Genomic DNA, 19121 nt, shown 5'->3' with positions numbered 1-19121 from the left:
AACTCAGTGAGGGCAAGAGCAAAGAGCTGCACTTAGGCAGGAATGATTTTCACAGTTCCAGAAGAACCCCAAGCTTCCAAACAAATATTGCAATGCAGTAAATCAGAGAAGAGCTGGTTCCCCACCTCACCCATGGACAGAAATAAATCAAACTGCACTCAGGTTGGACACTGGACAATTGTCTGTCTGCAAGGCCCTGGCACAGACCTGCTGACCCCAGAAATTTCCAGTGACAGAGGACTAACAATTTCCACTGGCTTGAGCAACCTTGCATTTTGTCAGGGGATTGATTGTTGCAGACAGGTAGAGATATTATAAAAGAAGGGCCTTATAAAATATGGTTCATATGCTGTTCTAGCTAAAAATCATAAGAATGAAGGCAGTTAACACAACAGCCTGTTCTTGGAGAGAAAAATAAGTTGCACCTGTGATAGCAAAAGGTCTGTCTCATGAGAATCCACAAAAAAAATATGTAAACATCTATAAATAGAAGTCTCAACACATCCACACCTTTAAACAATGAATTTAGTGGCAAGGAAACTTCTGGTCAATGGGAGTTAAGCATAAAAAACTGTATAAAAGTGAGTTCTGTGAATAAAGAATTGGCTTTTCTAGAGCAATCTTTCTGTATTTGTACATGGGACACTCTGGCTGTGTGATCTGATGTGGCACTCATTTGCCTTTGAAATATGATTGGCATAAAATCATTGAAAAATGGAACATTTTATAGCTCTTATCTGGGTCCCTTTTCCTTTATTTGTGATACCTGAGGTTAGAAATAATATTTTCATTAGGACATCCAAGTAAACATCCCTTTAATAGAGGATTATTGCACTAGCTTGTTCTGTGACCTCAGTGTTAGCCACAATTTTCTTATTCTTAATTAGCAGGAAAAGGAAAGACTCCAACATGTGAACATTAATTGCCAATGCAATGAGTTAGATCATGAACTTCTTATATATTTTTCTTTGCTAGAATTAATCCTCTATATAGAATTTTTTGGGAGCAGGACTGGTCTTGTATTTTGTACTTCTCATGTAATTCCTGAAACTCTTTATAATTATGAACAAATACCCAGGCAGAATTAAGTGATTTTGTGGGCTTTTTCAATATAGATTTTTCAGGCCATTCAATTTAAACAACACGTGTGCTTTATCAGAATATTGAATTTAAACAATTCCTATGACTAATGGCTTTTTGTTTTAAAGGCTTTACAGCGCTGTAAAATCACTGTCCATTTTCTTCAGCTGAGGATTAGGAGATAAAGTTCATCATTTCTTGTGCCCCTTCTGGGTTTGAAACCTGCTCCATGCAGAGGGATGGCTCTCCTCAGAAGAGCTACAAAGATTTATTTTGGCTTTATGCTGGCAGGGCGTTTTCCCAAAAATCAATTTTAACGTGTCTGGAAGCTGCATCCTGCTCCAGTGCCAGCCCTGCAGTGCCACGAGTACAGCTGGGAGAAACAGCTTTGGCAGAGGAGGAACCAAACCTGATGTAAAGCCTTAGCTCCTCTTTATACAGATGCCAGAAAATGAGGAAAATCTCTGAAATCAGGTATTTCAGTGCCATCCATGGTCACCTCTGCAGAGTGTGCAGGACTTGTGTCACTGTGCAGAACACAGCCTCCTGCAAGGACCTCTAAAAAGTTCTATTTCAGCTTTCTAGCAAAAAGAGGAATTCTGCTGAGTGCTATCAATTGCTTGTTTACTCCCCCATTTTCAGAGCTGAGTACACCCAGGAAAAATAAATTTCTTATTGGGTTGTTTGGCCATAAAATGCAAATATAAATTTTCTGGATTAATGACAGCAGCAAAGCCAAAAATGTATTGCTCTAAGTTTAAAGAACTTGCAAACAAACTGAAACAACCCCCAGGGTACCCTGAATCCTTTTGTTTTTCCTTGTGGCATTGGTATCATAAGAAAAACAACATTTTCACATTCTGACTGCATATTTGTTACATTCCTAGTCAGCCCTGTGAACAAATAACTTCTTACTAAATTTCAAAGAAATATTTAAGTCGTGGTTGGTAATTAATGAGAATTACAGAATCATTAAGGCTGGACAAGACCTCCAGGGTCATCAGCTTTTCACCAAACACTGCTGTGTCAATAAAGCCACAGCACCAAGCGCTTTTAAATATACACTTTGAATAAATCTCTTCCTCCTCAAGTTTTAACTCAAAACAATGTTTGTTTTATTAACCAACAGGTATGAAGATCATACTTTTTTCCATCCTAACAATTCAAAATATGTTGGCAATGGTCATATGATTATATGTTTATGTTTTGATGTTTGGAAAACAGAAGAGATCTGATTTTTTTTTAATTTGAGTACTCCCCACCCACCTTCTGCAATATAAACCTCGATAGATTTATCAGTCAGGGCACAGCACTGACATCCAGCTGGGACAATGAAGTTGCAATTTTTATATTAGATATGATTTTACTGACTCCCTCTAACAGAGGAAGAGGGCAAGGAAGGTGCTGCTTATCACATCCACAAGTAAAATTTTTGGTGAAATATTTATATTAACGTTTTCTGACACGACTCACAACACCAAATTAACTTGAACACCGTAAATGTCAGTAGCCATAAACATTGCTTTTCATTTCAGCCCTGCTTGTGTCCAAAATAAAAGAGTTTGTGGGGTTTTTTTGGTGAGGAAATCCAACCTCACATGACTGACCAGAAAAACAGCAAGGAATGCTCATAAACAAGATGATTTTTATCTCATAAAAAAGGTATTTTCTTTAAAGGAATGTGCTGTGTACACAGAAATAGGACCATGATATCTGAGTGATGCACAAGCAAAGCAAAGCAGAAGCTGAATTCCTGTCCTTATTTATTCCATTTCTTCAGAGAAACAAATATTCCATCTGTGTACAGCTGCACTGGGGAAAGCCAGTTTTATGGTTTGGGTTTTATGGTGAGCTAGGCTTTAGGAACCCAGGAGATTATTTTTTTTAAAAAAAAAAGTGAACTTCTTAAATATTTCAGAAAAAAAAAAAAAACCAGAAAAACAATCTTAAGATCTTAAAAGCAGCAAAAAAATAATTTACAACAGCAAAAAATGTATCAAGAGCAGAGCACTTCTAGTGAAAGAAATATCAGAGCCACAATAAAGATGACTGACCATCATTATTTCCTGTTCAGAGAGGATCTATTGGGAGACAGAACCCCCCAACTATTTAATAATATTACAAGTCAAAGAGTGCATGAAGAAGCTGCAAAGAATAAAATAAATCATTATGATAACACACAATAAAAAATAAATTTAAGATTGGATCTGTGTAAAGAAAATTAAGCTGCAAATTACCTGAAAATTCTGGCTAAGAGCCCAAATGTCAACATTTACAGTGCTCATAAATATATTTTTCTAGGATTAATTGTGTTTTTAGTTGAGCTAACAAAGCATGGCAAAGCAAAGTTTTGGTTTTCAAACAGAGACAAGTTTATTTAAGGCTTATGTAGCTGCAATCAGCATGAAATCACGAGAGGATTCCGAGGGCATTGTGAAACACAGATTTGCTCAGAGTCACTCAGAACTGCAGCTGTGGCACTGAAATTGAGCAAAAAACAACTTTTCTGAGAGAGTTTGTGCTGGAATTAACTTGGTTCCCCACCAGCTCCAGTCCCAAGGAGGTAAAATGTGAATAAATGTGAATAAATGTGAATAAATGTGATTAAATGTCAATAAATGTCAATAAATGTCAATAAATGTGCCTCTACCTCCCAAGGTGTAGTCCAGTTTCTAAGCTGGTTAATTTTAAGAAAATATAAATATATAAATTTTAAGAAAGTACAAATATATAAATAACAAGATATTTTCCTGGTTACTTTTAACTTGTGATGGAGTAGAGTGATCAGGATGTGGAAATGTTTAAAAAACATGTTTATATATATATTTTTTTATAATAAAAAACATGTTTACAGCTCAAAGGCAGGGCAAAGGGAAGAGACTCTTTGGGCTTAAAAAAAAAGGAGCAAAAAAAAGGAAAAAAGAAACTTTAATAGTGAAGAACTGCTGAAAACCTGCTGGGTGAACAAAACAGGACTTAGGTGCCAAATCAAATCTTAGAATTATTAATCAGAATGCCTATTTTTATTGTCTATTATTATGTATTATATTTCTTATCATATTATATACATTATTATATATGTTATATATAATAATATAATATCTTATTATTTTTATTATATATATTTTTATGGGATTACAGTTACTTTAACATTTGTTTAGTTTCATTAATGGATACTTCTGTTTAGATTTACAGTTTGGATACTTTATTTTCATAATACATTTTTATGAATCAAGATATTTCAGGACATTATTGATTATTTTCATGGGTTTACTAAAAGAATATTTCAGTTTTATTTGGTGTTTTATAATTTTTTCTTTTATTTGAGGCTTGACTTTTATTTTACTGACTTTGATGTTTTTATGTTGGGTTTTTTTGTGTTCTTTTGGTTTGTTTTTTCCTTTGGAGAGAGGGACAATTTATATATATATATATAAATTTATATATTTATAAATATTTATCATTATATTTATATAAATATTAATATATTTATATTATACATTATTTTATTAATATTTATTGTATTTCATATTACTTATATTAATTTTAATATATAATAATTACATTAATTATTATTTACAATTATATATAATATTAATTACATTAAGTATTATATACATTTTATATAATATGTTATATATAATATATAGTATATACTATATTATATATAGTATATATAATATTATATTAATATATTATTATCGATAATATACATAATAAAATAATAATATATATATTTTATTTTATATAAATAAATCTATAATGATATGTATAATTTTACATATATAATTATATATATTATAAATATAATAATATATAATATAATATAATATAATATAATAATACAAATACATTATATTAATATATATAATTATATATATATTACATATATAATTATATATAATATATTATATATTTATTATTATATATTATTTTTATTCATTATATGTTATATTAATTATATTCTTTATAATATGTAATAATAGGATCATTGTAATGTATCATAATTACATTAATCATTATATATATTTATAATTTATATTAATATATTGTTATCTATAATATATAATAATAAAATAATCATATAAATATGTTTATTTTTATATATAAATAAATATATGATAATATAATGTAGACATATTATTAGAACATATAAATTATGTTATATACAATATAATACAATATAATATATATAATATATTTATTATTATATATTATTTTTATTATTCATTATATGTTATATTTATTAATATATTAAGATATTAATTATATGTTATATTAATTAACATTAGTTAATATGTTATATTAATTGTATTAGCATATAATTAATATGTTTCATATAAATATTTGTATATATATAAATAAATATATATATTATATATATTTATTATTATTTATATATAAATAAATATATGATAATATAATGTTGACATATTAGAAAAACATATAAATATTATATACAATATAATACGATATATTATATACAATGTATATATATTATATATATAATATATTATATTATATACAACATAATGCAAAAATATTTATAATATATCTATATCAATATATCTATCTATAGTGTATTATAACATTATATTAATATACACATATAATAGACATAGTAATATTGTTATTATATATATATATAATTATGAAAAATAATAACGATTGTGTAATGACATTGTGATCATGTTTCTGAATATTTGACGGTGCCCAAAGCCCTGCACCTTGCCCTGCAGAGCTCAGGCCTGTGAGGCTGAGCTGAGTGTGGGGTTGGATAAAGGGGCTCAGGCTGATCCTGATCCTTCTGTCCCTTCTCAGCACCCAGGTCACAGCCAGGGCTGTCCCAGCTCTGTCCCCAACCAAATACACCCAGAGAGGCTCCCTGGGACAGGGGCTGGGCAGAGTTAAAGGAATAAAGTGGGGATTTAATCAAAACCCTTCAGAGGATGCAGCTTGGGCAGTGCAAGAGCCTGGCTGAGGATCCACCCAAGATGGACCCAAGATGGGCCCTGGCTCAGGAGTTTCACACTTTGATAGGTTCTGCTCCATTTCCACATTGGGGTTAATTGCCCAATTGCAGCTGCAGGTGATGCAGTCCCATCCTCCCAGATTGCTCTCCTCAATTCGCTGCTGCTTGTGCTTTTTGGGCCCGGAGCTGCCACGGTGTCCTTGGTTGTGGGGCTGGAGAAGGATTGTTGTGTGTGCCTGAGCTGTGAGGAGAACTTGAACACTTTGTGTGGAGTTCAGCTCACACAGCAATGCAGTGCAGGGGCTGCAAATAGGAAAGCTGAAACTGAAGGCATCAAGTGAAACCCCCCTGCAATGAGCAGAGACATCCTCAGGCTGCTCAGAGCCCCTTCCCAGGGATGGGGCATCCACCACTTCTCTGGGTACCCTGTGCCAGTTTCATCACGCACAGTTTACAATATTTATTTCCTGTTATTTTGTGTGAGAACAGCCACCACCCTGCCACACCGAGCCGAGCAGGGACAGCACCAGGGGGGGACAGCACACAGAGACCCAGCCTGGCTCCTGCCTCCAGGCTTGCAGGTGTGAAAACCTTCAAAAAGTTCACATATTTTTATATAGAATTTAAAAGTTTAATAGAAGGACAATTAGGAGATAAAAATAAAATATACAGACACAGTCAGGTGTCTCTGCATTCAGCCCAGAGAGCACACCTCACTAACAAAGGATTGTCCCTTAAAAACAGAACCCTACTACATATCCATAAATTCTCATACACAATATAAACATTCCTCTGAAGTTCTGGATGTTTCTTTGTTTAGTTTTTAACTTGCCCTCTTCCCAATAAATCAGTTTTCTTGGCTCATTCCCTGATAACAGAAATTCAATAAATTCCTCCCCCAGAGATCTGGTCACTGCTGTCCTCATCTGGATAAGATAATTTAAGAATAGAGGGGGGTCTCTGACCATCTTTTTCAGTCTTTGGGTTATACAAAAAAATAGTTTTTGCTTTAATACTATGCCATAGCTCAACACATACCACTATTTCTAAGTTTCATCAATAACAGAAATAGAAGGAACTATATTAATACTGCAAAGTTTTCTAACCTTATACAAATAACATTTATATTTATATAAATTTATTTTATAAATTTATTTAATAACCTTATTAATACTATACATAATAATATAATATGTATTATTATAAATTATTTATTTAATAACCATTTATGTAATAACCTTATTGATACACATAATAATAATAATAAATGTATTATTATAAATTATTTATTTAATAACCATTTATTTAATAACCTTATTGATATTATACATAATAATATAATATGTATTATTATAAATTATTTATTTAATAACCAGTTATTTAATAACCGTATTGATACACATAATAATAATATAATATGTATTATTATAAATTATTTATTTAATAATCATTTATTTAATAACCTTATTGATATGATACATAATAATATAATATGTATTATTATAAACCATTTATTTAATAACCTTATTGATACACATAATAATAACATAATATGTATTATTATAAATTATTTATTTAATAACCAGTTATTTAATAACCTTATTGATATGATACATAATAATATAATGTGTATTATTATAAATTATTTATTTAATAACCAGTTATTTAATAACCTTATACAAATATCATTTTAATATTTGCGAAAAGCCAATAATATAATATGTATCTATAACACAGGGAAGCTGAACTCAGAGTTTTCCTGCTGTTATGGCCTCTCCTGATGTTTGAAGGTACGGGATTTTGTGTGTCTTTTTTAAAATAAGAAACACCTTTTTTTTAAAAAAAAAAGAAAAAAAAACAAGAAAACGTGGCTGGGAGGTTTCCTGAAGAGATAATAGATAAAATTTCCAGTCAAGAAACAAGTTAAGAACACCTTTTGTAGCTCACAAGTCTCTCCAGGATGTTTTCTTTCTAAATCCAGGGATTTAAAGGCTGGACACGAGGTGGCGCCAAGTCCTCGTGGGAACATCTCCCAAATTTTGGTAATTCCACCTGTCTCAGGTGAGTCCCAGCTACAGCAAACAACATTAATGGCTCGCTTAAATGTTTTTAAAAATGCTGAGAGAAAGGCACAATACCTTCCTGAAAGGGTTTTTCAAGGACTGCGCGTGTCAATGAAAACTTCTGGAATAAAAAGAGAATATTGGGGGGAAAAAAACCCACCCAAACTGCTCAGTAAGTATGGATCTCTCTGGTAAACCTATCTATATATTAAGGAATATTTTTAAGTGTACCTTATCTGTCCTCTATAAAACCTCTATATCGTGTGTTCTGATAAATGATGACAGAAGAAAAATAAATTTTAAAAGCTCTGTTTTCATATCAAGTAGCTGTAGCTATCCTGCAAAATCTCAATATTCTATTTTCTAAATGCAGAATTTCTACTTTTATGTAGGAGAAAAACATCTTTACTCAAGCTCTCAACTTGAATGTTCCAGATTAATTCCACCAAACAAAATAAACCAAGGGCATACCTTAACCATTTAAAAAAGGTTTCCAAAGGGTAAGAGAAGGTTGTGCCAGAGGAAATTGGTAACGTGACTGGCCACAAATCTCTGCTGAAGATAAAGCAGGTTACACTTTCCAGTGAGACATAATGGATTATGGAGTCCAGAGGGAGGGATTCTCCAACACATTATTTCCTGTTTACAGCTGATTTATCCCCATTTATGTGAAAGGAAAAGCTTTTCAGTGGGTGAGTTTGTGGTTTGGTTTTTTTTCAGAACCAAGAGATTAGGCAGTATTGCAGCTTTCAGAGCTCTGAATTACAATGTTTATTTGTTGTTTCACAGCCTGCAGTCTGTGAGGACTGTGATTTGGGGGCAGCAGTGAAACCATACTGTGACCAACCTTTCATAGTCCTGGAGTAAAGATTTCATAAAGAAGGACGTGAGATCTTGTGAGAACTCTTGAGCAAATTGATACTAAAAGATCCCAGTGCTCGGGGCTGAATTTAGACTACTTTAGTTGCAACTAATTTACCCTCCATTATAAACAGGAAAATTTACAGCTTTATAAAAACCTTTCAGCAAATACAACAGCAATTTGGAACACACTGCAAAGTGATGTAGCAAAAGATGATTTATATTTTTTTTCCTGCCTTAGAAGCATGAGTTTCTATCTGGGGAGCACAGATGTTCAGAACCTTCATCTCAGAGTCTGGTTTGGCCCTTAACCTTCAGGTTTGGTACCATTTTACCACTTTTTTCACAATCCAGTAACGGGACAAGCAGCACAGGGAAAGAACATCAGCCCAAGCAGCATTCAGGCACAGCTGCAGGATCAGGAACCTGGCCTAAACTAAAACTCAGCATTGTCAAAGTGACCCATAACGTGGCTGTGACGAGAGAAGCTCTCTCAGCTCTGCTCAGTAAGTTTCAACAGCATTAAAAATAAACCCTGATGATTAAATCTCAATAAGATAAAGCCACAGGTGGGATCTCCCAGGTGGGATCTCACAGATAACTCTGCTTTTTGAGATGGTTGGTGAGGCTGTGCTCTGCTTTGGGGCTCCTAACTTGTTTTTCTCATAGGTCTTTTCCGAGAAGGATGACTCTGCTCCCCCTGAATAAACCCCATTGTTACACAAGAGAGGCAAAGGCCTCACACAATGCCAGCTTTGTGGCAGTCGTGGCTCTGCACCACTGCAGCAAAGACACAGGGCACTCTCATTGAAGGGACACCTCTGGAATGGGAATTAGCCAGGAGGCCAGCAGAGCTGAGGGAGCGCTCCTGGAACCCCCAAACAGAGAGAGGTGCAGAGTTAAGCCACTCATTACAGCGGTATCAAACGGGATAGACAGCAGCAGCAAGCCAGAGCGAGCCCAGAATTAAGATCCTCTCTGCTTTCTGCAGAGCATTACGTCAAGCAATAAAGAAGCAGGGCTGTAAAATCCTGAGCCATGAACAGACAGAGGCTTGTGCTCCTTGCTCAGCCTTCCCAAGGGAGGGGCAGCAAGTGCAGCCTCCCCATCCCTTCTCCTGCACAGGGACAAGGCTGTGCTCAGCCTCCCTCTGCCAGGAAAACCCTGCAGAACAGCGTGTGCTTGGCAATTCCAGGCCAGGAATCACCAGCCCTGCACCACCCAGCTCCCAGGTGCTGCTCCTGTGCTGTGGAAAGCTGGCCAGACACCTGTCCTAGAGCTCCAGGGAGCTGGGAAAAAGGAGGGGAAACTGGGCTGGTTTCACCTGAGCTTTGTCCAGATCGTTCTAAATTCTGACTCTTTCCCAAGTGCTTTGGCAATACTCAACAGTGCTGCCCAGTAATTGTTGGTATCAGTGTTATGAAAGACACAAATGTTATCAAGCAGTGTAATTTTCAGCACTCCTCTAAATGACCTATTTAAGGGGACTGCCTCAAAGTTGAGAGGAAAGGCGAGAAATGTTCAAAAGCCGAATTAATACGCAGCCCGTGGATTCTTGCCAGTTTAAATTATTCTTTAGCGTGTTCAGAGATGTTTCAAAGGCGTTCTGCTTCACTCTCTCCCACCTTGGGCATGTCTGCTCTGTAGGTGAGGCCCAATCCTTTATCTGGAATGTGATTCATAGCCTTGGTGTTTTCGTGTAAGTTTAAAGCAAAACTGAAATAATATCTAATTCTTCCCAAGGTCAGAGAAGTGGCTCAGGGAACAAGTTTTAACACATGGGAAGATTATCCAAGGCAAAAAGAGATTCTGAAACTGAGGAGAAGCATTGTAAGTAACGAAATTAAGTTAAAGCAAGGTGTGTATTAGACATGCTTAAACTATTTAGGTGAAAGACATCATCATCACAGGAGGAAGACAGAAAACTGCGGTGCCCAAAATACAGCCAGTCCGCACAGAGCGAAAAGTGCGCGTTAATTGCGTTGTTAATGAATCTGGAATCTCTTTATCTCACTTTCTGCTAAGGAATTCCTTTTGTTCAGGCAGCTCCGTGGAGAGCTGACATCCCCAGGAGCACTCAGCTGTGAAACAGCACAGGTGACTCCTTTGGGCAACAAAAACCTTTTTATTAGATTTTTGCTCCAAGTGAGCAGGGAGCTCCCAAATAACCAAAACTCTGTGTTTCCAAGAGTGACCCAGGAACCTCCAGAGACAGAAGAAAAGCCACACTTCATGAGTGTGTTTTTGTTTAACATTTGTGTACTTGGAGCCTCCCTGCACCGGAGATTTTTCGGTGATAAACAGATCATTAGAGGGTTAATTTTAAATTTTAAGCAGGGGGTGATATCAGATAGTTATAACAATATAAACCTCACATGCTGTTATTTTACTGAGGGAATTAAAGCAGGAAAGAAGCTCTTTAAGTAGAGAAACCCCTGATTTTGGTGTAAATCAGCGTTTTTCTCAGTTAATACCACGATGCCTGAGCGTAACATGGAAAATCCCCGGCGGGTGGGAAAACGCCCCCCCCCCCCAAAAAAAAAAAAACAGAAAACCGAACAACCAAAAGAGCGGAGTTTTGGTTCCGGCAGTGAGGATGAGGATGGGGAATGGTGCGTGGAGAATTCCCGGAGCGCAGGAATTCCCTGGAGCACCTGCCCGCACGGGGGGGCCGGAGCGCCGGCACCGGGGGCGGCCCCGAGCGCCGCTGGAGACGGGATCGGGATAAAGGATCAGGGATAAAGGATCAGGGATAAAGGATCAGGGATAAAGGATCAGGGATAAAGGATCAGGGATAAAGGATCAGGGACAAAGGAGAAAGGATCAGGGGCCGGGATAAGGGATCGGGATCGGGATAAGGGATCAGGGACAAAGGAGAAAGGATCAGGGACCGGGATAAGGGATCAGGGACAAAGGATCGGGGTAAGGGATCGGGATAAGGGAAAAAGGATCAGGGACCGGGATAAAGGATCGGGATAAGGGATCGGGATAAAGGATCAGGGATCGGGATAAGGAGTCTGGATAAGGGATCAGGTATCGGGATAAAGGATATGGGATCGGGATAAGTGATCAGGATAAAGGATCGGGGATCGGGATAAGGGATCAGAAGCGGCTGCGGCCGCACGAACCCTCGGTGCGGGAGGCGGCGGAGCGCGGTCCCGGCTGGCCCGGAGGCACCACCAGGAGGAGGATCGGGATCAGGAGGAGGATCGGGATCAGGAAGAAGATCAGGAGGAGGATCAGGATCAGGTCAGGCAGGGCTCGGCGGCTCCGGGCTGTTCCAGCGGGGCAGCTCCTGTTGCTGCTCCATCCCGCGGGGCTCCGCAGGGACAGCGCCTCCTGCCAGGGAAATATTCCTTGTCCTTGCGGCCAGCAGAGCTCCGGAACCCGAGTGAGGCTGGCAGGTCGGTAAATAAAGCCATTTACTGCCCTGGGGCAGGGGGCTCAGCAATGACACCCCTCCGAGTGGGAGCCTCCCCTCCCCGGGCTCTGATAATTAACTATTAAATAAATAGTGCGGGGTGGCACAAGGGTGGGAAAAGGGCTGACTTGTTAATTAACTATTAAATAAATAGTGCGGGGTGGCACGGGGTGGGAAGAGGGTTGATTTGTTAATTAACTATTAAATAAATAGTGCGGGGTGGCACAAGGGTGGGAAAAGGGCTGACTTGTTAATTAACTATTAAATAAATAGTGCGGGGTGCCACGGGGTGGGAAAAGGGCTGCTTTGATAATTAGTTATTAAATAAATAGTGCGGGGTGGCGGGGGGTGGGAAGAGGGTTGATTTGATAATTAACTCATATATAATATGAGTTAATATATATAATATATAATTAAATGAAGCGGGGTGGGCTGCCTAGCGGGTGCTGAGGATACAGCAGCTGGAAGGTGAGGCTGGCTGCTGGAGCAGTGCAGGGATGAGGGAGTGAGGAGATGATCCCCAGTCCCACAGGCACGGCTCTGCTGGGATAAAAACACCTCCTCCAACATCTGCCAGGAGGATTAGGAAGCTCCTCGGTGTGGGACAGGTCAGAATGTGCGGCCAGGGAGCTTTGCCAGCACCACACTTTGGATTCCCACTGCCAAAAAGTCGCTGGCAGTCTCAGGGTTTTGATTTTGAGGTTGTGGAAGGAGTGGGGATGGCTGAGGGGAGCTTTTCTGGGCTTGTGCTGTTCCTTTTTTTAAAAAAGGAATGTGTGAACAAGTGCATGGAGGACTTTGTTCTGAAACTTGTATGGAAATGCGGAAAGAACAGGTGGGGAAGCAGAATTCCAGCAGAATTCCAGCTTTCCATGTTTGTTTATGGACTTTCTCTGTGCTCCTGATTTTTTACTTGCACCTGCTGTACGAACTTGTTTAAAACAAATGAATCTTTATGCTTTTCTCCACCTTTCTAATGGAGAAATACTTGGAGTAGAGCTCGGTATATCAGGAAAGTGAAAGGTCAAACCGGGACAAACAGAAGCAAATGTGTGTGGGTTGTTGTTTTTTAAATGAGATGGGTTTTCTACCCACTTGCTCATGATTGCAGCTGAGAACAATCATAAAGGCCGCTTGAAAGAAGCCCAGTGTAAGTTAAAGCAGAGGGAGAACTCAAAAGAACCTCAGCCTTGTCATGAGCACAGGTACCAGAATATGAGAAAAAAACAAACAACAAACATGTGAAAATAATAACAATAAAATTTATAATATATAAAATAATTTTAAGTCCCCTGTAAGAAGATTTAAGCTGAGGGATGACTCAAGAGTGCTGAGGTTGGTTTTTTTCTGTTGTAGAGACTCATGATTTGTCTGGAACTCTTCTGAGCTAATGTTAGCATCGTTTTTGAAAACTTAAATGCTTTATTTGCCTAAGCCAGGTAGCAATCAAGTGTCTTGACAAAACATCCCGCAGCTTATCTGTCACTCATCAGGGACTCTGCCCTGTGGAAAGCCCAAATTAAAGGGAGGGGGCAGAAACTGCTGGATCTGTGTGACTGGAACGTGGTAGGAAATGGGCTTGGGAGCGTTGTTCCCTGATCCCAGCTTCCCTGGCAGCTTTCATCTCCCACCCCAGGAAGCAGGGGAATAATCCCAGGGCACTGCTGCTCCCATCCTGAGTGCACTCCAGCAGCCCCATCCACACCAGGAGGAGCAGGGAAGACACAAGGAGGTAGGGGAGGAACAGGTAAAGATGAGATAATAAGAGCTCTGTTCCCCTCACTCATCCTCTATCTGATCTCACTTCATCCAGCAGTGTGGCAAAGTGCTCAGGGGTGTGTGGAGACACAGGGAGGATGTTTTGGTGCAGGCACAGAAGTGCTCAGAGGTGTGTGGAGGCACAGGGAGGATGTTCTGGTGCAGGCACAGAGAACAGAAGTGCTCAGGGGTGTGTGGAGACACAGGGAGGATGTTTTGGTGTAGGCACAGAGAACAGAAGTGCCCAGGTGTGTGTGGAGACACAGGGAGGATGTTTTGGTGCAGGCACAGAGCACAGAAGTGTTTTCAGGGCTCTTGAATCTGTTCTCCCATTTTCCTGTTGGGATTTCTCCAGACAGACCATGCAGGCTCTGAGGCACCAAAATGTGACTCTGTGTGGCAGAGAGAGTTTGAATGGAGGATGGGAAGAGAACAGATGGACAAGAGGAGAGTGGAGACCTCAATGCTCAGCTTCCCTCAACACTCTGGAAAGGCAGAGGGACAATGTCCTATGAGCACAAAGTGAAAATGAAGCAGAGAACAGGAGACAGTGAGCCATCTCTTTGTTATTCTGTGTGCAGCTCTGCTTCCAGCCCTCATTTACCCAACTTGGCTCCTGTTTGCCCCTTCCTGGTCTCTCTCCTCAAAACAAACTCCCACAAAACCCTACAAGGCACTCATCCCCAGACACTGCTCTCACTCTCAGCAGCCTGCTGAGGCACACCAGGAGCTCAGCTCCTTTTCCCTACAGCCAAGGATTTGTTTGAGCTCAGGCAGCCTTGACCTGGTAGGATTAGCAAAGGTCTGTGCTCACACAGGTAGAGCAGGGCCTCAACAGGGCTCTGCTTCTTAGCAAAAAATCCACCTTCCTCCTGCTCCCTTCCCCAGAAAAGACATTTACAGCAACAGGAGGAAACCTCCTCCTTGCTTTACAAGTCTGTAATGTGATGGTTTAGTTTATCAAAGCAGAGAGTGATGAATAAGGAAATGTGTTTTAGGATAATGATCACTCAGTATAGGTGCAAGACACTCTATACAAAGAAAGGCTTTTCTGTCTTTTCCAGAGACACCCAATGGTGTGGAAATAGCAATGCAGCAGAAGGTGGCATTGTTTAGGGCAGTCAGAAGTCACTTTTCTGTCCCTGAAGTTGCACCATTGCAGTCTCTGGAGGTGTTTATCATTTGCTGCCTCATCCCCAGAGATCACTTCAACCTCTTTAGGTACAACCTTGAAAACCTCACAAGCTGCCTCTTCAGAGGGTTTAGCAGCAGGGGATGTCTCTGGAGGAACTCTTGATCAGTCACCAGAGTTCTGCAGATGTGTATGAAATACCTGTGTCAATATATATGAAATAACTGTCTCAGTCAATGCCCTGAGAACTGCAGAGCTCGAGCAGTAAATTCAGCTCTTTGAAGTTTTCCCCAGTTTGCTTTTGCCTGTTGAGTGCTGTCAGCTCCCCTCTTGTTCTGAAGCTGCTGGAGCTGAGTCCCACCTCTGCTCAGTGTGTTCTTTGACTTTGTCTAAGCACCAGCTCTGAGGTGATGCCTTGGATAGCCTGTGGCAGGTTGAATTTCTCCCTGTCACACCTTTACAACATTTCACTTCTTTTACATAGATGCACATTAAGCCACAAAATATTGGTGTTTTTTTTTCCTTGTAGCTGGATGCCTCTATGTGTTTTAGTGTGGCATTTTTATTTCAAGCCTCTCTGACCTTGTAACATTACAGTCACCTCTTTTGTTTCCTTCCTCACGTGTTTATTCGCTATAAAACCATTTCTCAGTAGCACTTTGCTCTTATCTTGCAATTCACTGATGCAGAGAACAAAGCAGTTCAATTACAAGGATAATTTCTTTCTGAAACAAACATTAAAAGGTAAATCCTGGTGGCACTGTTGCCAGTCTAGGTCAATTTGTGTTTATAATCTTGTGTATCTGCCAAGTTCCAATGCAGTGGTTTAGAGGACTCTGATAACCTGTAAAGCAAGATTTTATGGCTCCTGTGTGGTTCACTAGTATTTCTGCAAAACCTGTGACCTGCTGAGGGGGAAGAGCTGTTATTTTCATACTGATCAAAAAGGAAAATTTGTGTCTTCAAATGCCTAAGACAGGGCATTATTTCTCTGTCAGATCATCAGCAAACACATGGGGAACCACCAGTGTGTTTCTCAACTCTGTGTATGTGACATATAAAATACATTCTGTGTTTCTCTGCTTAGTCGAATCTTCCAGTTAAATCTGAAGTAACTGAGGCTGAAAGCTGAGGATTGAACCCAGGTTAAAACAGAGCACTTTATAGAGGGGCAGAGATGAGAAACCTGATGTGTGTGTCTTTCAAGGGATGGTAAATAATGGATCTGCAGCTATGAACTGGTGGTTGCTTTACCAGCAAGGAAATGGTGATTAACTGATGATGCTTTCCTGAAGCAGATGTGACTTTGGAGAAAAACAGATGAGCTGATCCTCCTTCAAGGAAACCTTGAGTTAGTTTGGAGGGGTGAAATCAGACTGAATGAAAAAAGCCAGGTCCAAAGGATGCCTCTGACACCAGCCTTGCTCTTTTCATGGGAGCAACACAAAGTGCATGAATATTCACAGAGAATCTGCTGCTTTGCTCCTCACACTCTGTAAAATCAACAGGTTGAGTGCCAGTTAAAGTAATTAGTGAAGATAAATCTAAGCTGTTGCATTTTAATCTGGATTTCCAGCACTTCCAGTATGGGAACTCCTGTTTTACCTCATCCTCTTCTGGAAACAAGTCTGGCTGGTCTCTGCATTCAGAGGTGACTTAGCTGGGGTTGCCTCCTTTCTTCTCTATGTACTGCTCAGACAAGGAAAAAAAGTAATTTTATTTCCAATTTGCGCTATTTCCAACCCAAACTTTATTTCAGAAATCTCATTTGGAAGGGGGGAGATATTTGCCAAGTGCCTCTTGAATGTGGTGAATGATATTTTTATTCCTCCCCAGTGCAGATGGTAGCATCTGCCTTAATAAAGCATAATCAGAACATCTGAGTCTAATGGCATTGCAGTAAGATTTATGGGTGTATTTCTGGGATGATCATAAGCTAATGAACATAATCCAGTCAGCTCCCAAACAGAAGAATTCTGATGTTTCAGGCCAGACAGAAAAAAACAAAAATCTCCAGCAAAGACCTTGGATAGGCAGGGAATAAGCACAAAGCACCTACAAAAGTAGGATATGTCCTTTTCTGTTCATTACACCTGGAGAGAAGGAAAAGCAAAATCAGTGAAGTCAATATTTTCTTTCTTTGAAGTAATCTTCTGTAAATAAAATAAAAGTATACATACAGTAAGTAAAAGTACACTTACAAAATGTATTAGTACAGATTGTATTAAACTTATATTAAATTTCAGTCACAGGCATCATAAAGAATTAGTTAAATATCTCTTGAATTAAACTATTCTTCAATTTCTGAATGCATGCAAAGTAGAAACTTTACCTGAAACTGTAAAGTGCAATTTTCAGTCTGCTCTGGCAGGCTTTACATGCATAAAAAGAAAATCATATTAGAACCTTTGTCTCTAAAAGAAGGGAAAGTTGTAAAGTTTTTTTGTGCAAGGTTTGCTCTGGCCTGTTTTGCAGAGCAGTGAAAATACTGAACAACCCTCACTGGTTACTCTGCCCAGTGTCTGCTACATTTCAGAATAATCCTAAATCAGGCTAAGGATTAGAAAACTATTTCAAGAATTGTGGTCCAAATCTGTTTTGCCTTGATTGCCTTCTCCATTTTAATTAGGAACTTGTTAGCATCTTCAGTTTCCTCTGCAGACTGGGAAGTGCAGCTGGCTCTCATTTAACAGGAAAAAGGCAGATTTTAGAAAACTGCTTTTCCACTTTTATTTTTTTTCTTTTTTTTTAGCCTGGGGAGAGGAGTTTGTGTTCAGAGTAAATGGTTTGTTACAAAAGGAATTCATACTCTGAAATTTAGCTGGGATTCACCAGCCATTTGTAGTTTTTATTTAATCAAAGCTTCTGATTATCCAGGACTAATTGCAAATGGGAGCAGCAGCTGCTCACTTCCTTTGGCAACTCTGATTTGGGCACTTAGAAAAAGAGTTTCCAAATTAGGAGAGACTGATAAAAGTGCCATGCTAGGCAGAATGCCCAGTTTGCCAGGCAGAACGTTCAGAAATATCACTTCTCTGTAAATATATTTTATTTGCTTTTCTTAACTGAGGAGTAAACAGAAGTCTTACATGTACATGTTTACAGCACAGCCCTGAAGCAAAATTTACCCTCATCAATAAACACTAACAAAGCAAAATACCCCTTATCAATAAATAAAGTAATAGAAGGAAAAAAATTCTTCATGACAGAACTGTATTTTGGTGTTTGCCAGCATGACCATATCCTTCTTTTCAAGTTGGAATACAGGATCTGTATTATTTTGGAATTAATGAAACTGTCTCGAATATTTCCACTTGGAGGTTTGAAAACAACTGAAACAAAGGGGACTAAATCTCTCTTTTATAATAGCAAATCAAATTTTCCTTGCAAATTTAATGGAAGAGTACAAAGATGCCACAATTACTGATATGGGAGCAGACTTTGATCCATTTTCTGGAAAATTAAATAAACTGCAGAAACTGATAGTGAATTCTGATTCCCTTTTCTCTCCTGAAACAGAAGCAAAAGATAAGGTTATCCAGCAGATGGTCATTTCAATACTACAGTCTTTTGTCTGCATTTTTGATTATTTTTTTGCATTATTTTGTATTTTGATTAATTATTGTATTATTTTGATTTTGATGCAAGTGGCCCCAAATGCAAGAAACTTCTGAGAAACTTTTCATGCAGGCAAATCAGCTGGTAGCTGCTGGGGATTAAAGGACTTTGCAAGTCATTAGCCTGAAATAATTTCATTTTGTGGCTCTATTAATAAACAGGTCAAATAAAGGCCTTGTTATCAAGCATTAAAATCCATGATTAAGTTCTTACCTC

At 38.5% G+C, this 19121-nt stretch overlaps 1 protein-coding gene across 8 annotated transcripts in view; it reads left to right on the top strand.

Annotated features, from left to right (window-relative positions):
- Positions 1-12304: 12304 nt before the first annotated feature.
- Positions 12305-19121, top strand: part of PPFIBP2 (PPFIB scaffold protein 2) — a 98563-nt gene continuing 91746 nt past the window's right edge. For 3 of the 8 annotated variants that reach the window (XM_088057244.1, XM_088057240.1, XM_088057239.1), the window contains exon 1: positions 12307-12380. The gene's annotated coding sequence lies outside the window, so the exon portion shown is untranslated. Of the gene's footprint in view, positions 12381-19121 lie in introns of all 8 variants that reach the window. The other 5 variants (XM_088057243.1, XM_088057258.1, XM_088057257.1 and 2 more) reach the window with 4 other exon arrangements.

The sequence above is a fragment of the Pseudopodoces humilis genome, chromosome 7 (assembly GCF_049639895.1).
Source record: "Pseudopodoces humilis isolate 2021_Gansu_Grassland_sample_001 chromosome 7, ASM4963989v1, whole genome shotgun sequence".
In the NCBI taxonomy this organism is placed as follows: domain Eukaryota; kingdom Metazoa; phylum Chordata; class Aves; order Passeriformes; family Paridae; genus Pseudopodoces; species Pseudopodoces humilis.
The sequence above is the reverse complement of the archived record's forward strand: the minus strand, read 5'-3'. Positions and strand labels throughout refer to the sequence as shown.